Below are 6,595 nucleotides of genomic sequence, written 5' to 3' on the forward strand. Positions count from 1 at the left end.
CCATTTTGCAAACGAGACTGGGTTGTGGATGGCCGTCAGATCAGTAGCTGGGCGGTGAATGATTTTGCCAAATTTCTGACATTTGTCACATTTATTCACCAGCTCTTTGGCGTCTGCCTCAAGGGTAGGCCAAAAGTAGTGTCGCTTGGCTCTGACGGCTAGGGATCTGCCGCATATGTGAGAGACGCAGTACCCCGCATGTAATTCTTCGAGAACTTCCTTCCCCTTTTCTGGGGTCACACACTTTAGGAGGGGCTTCAAAAATCCCGCCTTGAAGAGCTTCGGTCCGGAATTCCAATGGGCTCTTAAAAAATGCTTCTTTTTTCCATAACTTCCCAAAAGACTGATCGAGGCGTATCACAACAGGCGGAAGATGCTAATTTTGACAAGGCATCCGCCTGGTTGTTACCGGACCTGGGCACTTGGCTCAGAGTGAACCCTTCGAGTGTCCCAACCTCTTCTTTGACCGCCTGAAGATATTTGATCATTGCCGGATGGGTAGCCTCATATGTACCTTCGTACTGGCTAACGACCAATTGAGAATCAGAGTAGGCGTCAACTATGATTTCCCCTGCTGCCTTACACATGCGGATTCCAGCCAGTAGGGCTTCGTACTCCGCCTCATTGTTTGAGGTCTGAAATTTGAACCGTAGTGCATACTCATATTTGTCTCCTTACGGAGATTCATAGATTACGCCTGCACCAGAGCCGTTATTTGTTGAGCTCCCGTCTACATACACTTTCCAAACCTGATCAAGATTATCCGGAGCCACCGGACGGGTCATTTCAACAATGAAGTCAGCAAACGCCTGACCTTTCACTGCCTTTCTTGGTTCGAAAGTGATTTCAAGACTTTGCATTTCTGTAGCCCATTTCAACATTCTATCGGATGATTCCAAGGTAGACATTGGCCGTTTGAGTGGCTGGTCGGTGTATATCACCACCGGATGTGCCAGAAAATAATGCTTCAACTTCTTGAATGCCATATACAAAGCAAGGCCAAATTTTTCAACCATGGGGTACCGGAGTTCAGCATTTTTGAGGACATGGCTAATGAAATAGACTAGGATCTGAACGCCGTCTCTTTCAGCAAGGAGAACGGCACTCAGGGCATGATCTGAGACGGCTAAGTACATGTACAGCGTCTCTCTGGGCAAAGGACTAACAAGCCTCGGAAAGGAGTGCAAGTGCTCTTTTAGCTTTTGAAAGGCTGCCTCAGCATCATCCCCCCATTCAAATCTGGTCTTCTTCCTGATTGCTTGGAAGAAATAAAGGCATTTGTCGCCTGACCGGCTGAGGAATCTCCCCAATGCCTCCAGACAACCAGTTAATCTCTCAACTTCCTTGACAATACGGGGTGACTTCATGTCAATTACCGCCTGTATCTTCTCGGGGTTAGGCTCTATCCCCCTTTGATCAATCAGGAATCCGAGAAACTTCCCAAACTCAACACCAAAGACGCATTTCTTAGGATTCAACATGACCTTGTGCCGCCTAAGGGTGGTGAATGTTTCTCGGAGATTATCAAGATGATCCGTCTGAAGCTTGGATTTGACTATCATGTCATCAATTTACGCCTCCACATTCCTCCCGATTTGATTGATGAAGATCGTATTAATCATCTGTTGGAAAGTGACAGGCGCATTTTTCAAGCCAAACGACATCACGGTATAGCAGAATAACCCTTGATCAGTGACGAAGGCCGTCTTCTCTTGATCTTTTTTCCATAGGTGAATCTGATGGAAGTCGGAATAGGCATCCATAAATCTCATCAAGGCGTGGCCGGCTGTAGAGTCGACCAAGCTTGGGACACGCCTTGTTGAGGTCTGTGTAATCAACACACATACGCCAAGTCCCATTCGGCTTCTTTACAAGCACAACATTGGCCACCTAGTCAAGAAAATTACATGGCCGAATGAACCTAGCGTCCAACAGCTTTTTTCCTTCGGCATCTGCGGCCTGACTTCTTTCCTCGCCGTGATTTCTTTTCTTTTGCCAGATGGACTTCTTTTTAGGATCCACGCCAAGCTTGTGGACAGCAAGATTCGGGCTGACGCCTGGCATCTCTTCCTCTTCAAAGGCAAAAATGTCTTTGAATTCTTTCGGCAGAAGGTGCAAATCTGCATCCAACTTAGCATAAGCAACCGTCCCAACCTTTACAATGCGCTCTGGACAGCTGTCATCCAGAGGTATATCAATATGTTCTCCAGTCTGTTAGGGACGGAGCTCATCTGACCGTTCCTCGATCAGTGATTGCTATTTTTTCTCTTTCTTCACCTCCACTAGCAAAGGGGCCTTTCTTTTATTCCCGGCTGCTGGTGAGGCTGGGGCTGGAGCGGCCTCCTTGACATTGTCAAGGTCTATTGGTTCTAGGCCTTGGTCGCCTGGGGTCACAGTATCTTTGACGACTGAGAGGTAGCACTCCCAGGCCGTCTTTTGATCCCCATTCAAGGAATCAACAGATCCGTCATCCCTCTCATACTTGATGAGCATGAGAGAAGGGATGATTACAGCCTTGGCTTCGTTGAGGGTTGGCCGGCCTAGGATAATGTTATAGGCGGTCAGTTCCTCGACGACCAATAGCTTGACGACCAGGTGTCATCCTTTTCCTTTTTCACCAGCCGGATTGGTAAATCAACCCTTCCGACTAGGTAAACCATTCCACCCCCAAAACCAACCAGGGGTGGGTAACCGGATGCATATTGTTGAAGTTGTATTTCAGCTTTTGCAGGCACTGGAGACTGATGATGTCCGATGAGCTGCCGGTGTCAATAAGGATTCGTCCAACCAGCTGATTGAAAACCTTACATTCAATGACGACCGGCTCGTCATACGGACAGCGAACGCTGCCCCTGTCCTTCTCAATGATTAGAACGTCTAGGAAGGTGGAGCTAGCAGACGCCTGATCATCATCATCACTATCCATCTTTCGAAGATGGCTCTTGGTGCCCCGGATGGTGAGGCCACCACATGAGAAACCGCCTGCTATGGTGTAGACCGGCTCCTTATCGGTGTCCGAACTACTAGTAGGCTGGGGAGTCTTGGACGACTGCCCCTTGTTGCTCTTAGTCCCTTTGGACTTAGAAATGTAGGACTTAAGCATCCCCTTATCAGCCAGACGGTCCAACGCCCGCTGTAGGCTAAATCAGTCGTTGGTGTCATGGCCAACTTCCTCATGGTACTGACAAAATTTGCTCTTGTTCCGTGACTAGACGAAATTCTTCATTGGATTCGACTTCTCAATGGTTAGCCAGTCCTTTATTTCCATGAGGATGGAGTTAGAGTCCTTGTTAAACTCGTACCTGGGGACGTACGGTTTAAACTCTTTTTTTTTCTTTTGAGACGGTTGGTCAAAATCACTAACCGCCCAGACTTCTTTTCTCTTTTTGCTCTCTTCCTTCTTTTTCGCCGGCTGAGCAGTCCGGTTTTCTTTTTGTTTGTCAGACTTTTTGGAGTATGACTGGCTACTAGGCGTGCAAAGGTTGATAGCTTGAATTTAGCATTCCGCCTCCCTCAAGGCCGCCTGAAGCGTGCATGCCCCTTTTCTGACAAGGTCAAACTTAAAGTTCGACCCGTCTCTCAGACCCTTGAAGAAGTCTGTGAATGCTACCTCGTCAGACAGCCCCTGGATTTAGATTCTGACCAGGTTGAACCGCCTGACGTATGAGCGTAGCCCTTCGCTCTCACCCTGCTTAACGGTGCTCAAATCAAGGCTCGTTTTCTTAGCAGAGATGTTCATTGAGAAGTTTGTAGAAAATAAGAAGGCTAGCTTCTTGAAGCAATTAATGGAACTGGCTGGCAGGTTGCCAAACCATTATTAGGCAATACCCTTTAATGTAGCCGGGAAGCATCGACACCAAGTGGCATCGTCCCACCCCTGTAAACACATGAGGTTGGTGTATGCCATCAGGTGGTCTTCTAGGTTGGAGGTACCATCGTAAGTAGGGTTGTGCAAAAATCGGTCCAGACTGTAATTTGGACCTGAACCGGACTGGACCTGGATCAGCCCAGACCGAACCTGCTGATTCAAGTCCGGTCTTCGGTCCAAGGAAAAAGTGGATTCCGGGTTTCAGGTCCGGTCCGGTCTAAACCCGGAATAATCAGGTCTGGACTTGAAACCCGAATTTTAATAAAAAAAAAAAAAGCAATTTAATTATAAATTTTTTGGGAATTTTCTCACTTACTAACTTACCCATTATTACCCTAACCCTAATATTTCCAAACTCAAACAACTTCTCTCCACTCTCACGCAGTCACACACTGTAACACATACACCCTCACACTGTAACACATAATCCATTTAATCCGGCGACTTTGAGCATCTCCGATTCACCGTGTGCCGCCGCTTCGACATCGGAACTCTGAAAGTCGAGTTAAAGGTATGTATTGAATTGTTGGACTTTAAATCTCGTTGTTGACATCTATTGTGTTCAATTACTTTTTGCATTGCAATTTTACAAGTTAAATATACAAAGTACCTATTAAACGGCCCATTAATGGTGAATTCAAAGAAGAAATACATGGATTTTTCATTATTAAGGCTCGAATTGTTTTTGTTTGCTGCTAATTCTTCAATTGGTTAAGTAAATAATACAAAGCATCATACAATTATCATCTTTGCATTAAAATATATTAGATATGAGGATATGATTATATAATAAGCTTTGATATTTCTAAACGTGTAGTAAGACATGTTGACTTGTAATACTAATAAACCTTTGACTTGTAATTTATTTATAACTTAATATATATGCCTTCTTAACAGGTTGTTATTTAATTAATTTTTCAAGGGTAAAAACAACAAAATTGCTCAAACAGGTCTAAAAACCGGACCAAACCTGAAAATTCAGGCCCAGACAGGTCTAGACCTGACTTTTCAGGTCCGGTCCTCGGTCCTCAAAATTTCCATATTCAGGTCTTCAGGTCAAAGGGGTTCCGGTCCGGTTCGGTCACAGCCCTAATTGTAAGTACCTACCAACACATTCTTAACCTTGGTCAGCTGAGCTGCCTCGGTTATATTCCTGGTGATCACAGAGGGCTGTTCACCAAGTTTGAGCAGTCGGAGTTACCAGTCCAAAGGTTGGACACTGTTGATTGTCACCTGTCCCCCAAAGGGAAACGGCTGCATGTATGGAAAACCATATTGTCCGTATTGCGCCTGAGGTGCAAACGGGACAGATCCTATCATCATTTGAGGATCAGTGTTGACGGACTTGCCGCCTGTCCCACTCTCATGTATGGAGAGTGAGTTTCGCACAAAAGTTTGTTTTAAGCTGTCTGGAAAGCTCGAGGTGGAGGCTAACTCAGACAGTTGCTGGTGTCTCCTTCGCTCAAAGATCAATCGAGCGTCAGAAACAGTCTTTTTTGTGGCCCCCGGTTGTTCTTGCTGGGTGTGCCTATGAGGACCCTTAGGCATAAGGATCTTGGTCCAGTCAATTCTTGCGGTTTCCTTCTCCTTCTCCTTCTCCTTCTCCTTGGGATGAGGAGTAGGCTGCCTGTCCTTGACCGGCTTCTTCCTCCCAGAGGGAGGTGTCTTCTTAGCTGGTTGATCCTTGCTGGAGCTAGCCTTGTTTTTGCTGATCATCTCCTTGATTTCACCCTTGAAGGTGTTCATGAAAGTCATGAGCTCTTCCCGGGTGACCGGAGCTGATCCTCTGGCCTTCCGGGTTTCCCCTTCTGGCCTCCCAGTGGGTCGGGCTCGACCCGCCTGGTTTTCTTCACGTTCCAGCTGATCTTTGGAACGGGTGTATTTGGAGATAAATGAACCGTCTTTGGCCACATACGTCTCCACATCATCATCGTCATCATGGTCAGTGAAGACCTGTAGCTGACGTACCGGTGGAGGAACGGTTGAACTACCCGGTTTATTGACGGGTTGATAAATGCTTGTATTACCCGGTCGGGTAATAGATTGAGGATTTTTTGGATCATGAGGTGGTACAGACTCTTGAACCATCTTTGAGGTACTCTCCCCACAGATGGCGCCAAATGTTTTGGGTGTTTTTGTCCCTCGGGAGAGTTACGTCACAAAGTCTGGTCCGGCGTGAGCTGTACCTGCAAAATAACGGAGACTCTGGGTGATTGGAGCTCCGCCTCCGACGATCAAGTTAGTAACTAGAATAGGAGTAAAAAGGTGCAGAAATTTAGGTGGGTATCTGCTAGGATTCCAAGCTCGAGATGTCTCTTTCAAAGAGTAAATTGTGTAATAAATGGTAAAACGTGTCTCCAAAAGGAGGAAATCGCCCTATTTATAGGGTCCTCGGGAATTATGCCCCTGATTAGGTCATCAAGCCCTAATCATTTGTGGGCTGCGCCGCATTGCGGCTTTCTCGGGATATGGGCCATTAAGGCCGCCTTTTTTCCCATTTCTTTGGGATGACACGTGTCAAACAAGGGTTGGTCTAATTTTGACTAACCCTAAGGTGACACGTGTCACCTTCTTACTGGACCACGTGCCAGGGTAAAATTACCCCAAACAGGTTGGGTAAGAATTTTGGGTTTTTTCTTTAATTTTTTAAACAAATTGCTGAGTGACACGTGTTTATAATGAGCCCCACTAACGGATTCCATCCGAGAATCCGTTAGATGTTGGTGA

Source organism: Chenopodium quinoa, unplaced genomic scaffold (genome assembly GCF_001683475.1).
Source record: "Chenopodium quinoa cultivar QQ74 unplaced genomic scaffold, ASM168347v1, whole genome shotgun sequence".
Lineage (NCBI taxonomy): Eukaryota > Viridiplantae > Streptophyta > Magnoliopsida > Caryophyllales > Amaranthaceae > Chenopodium > Chenopodium quinoa.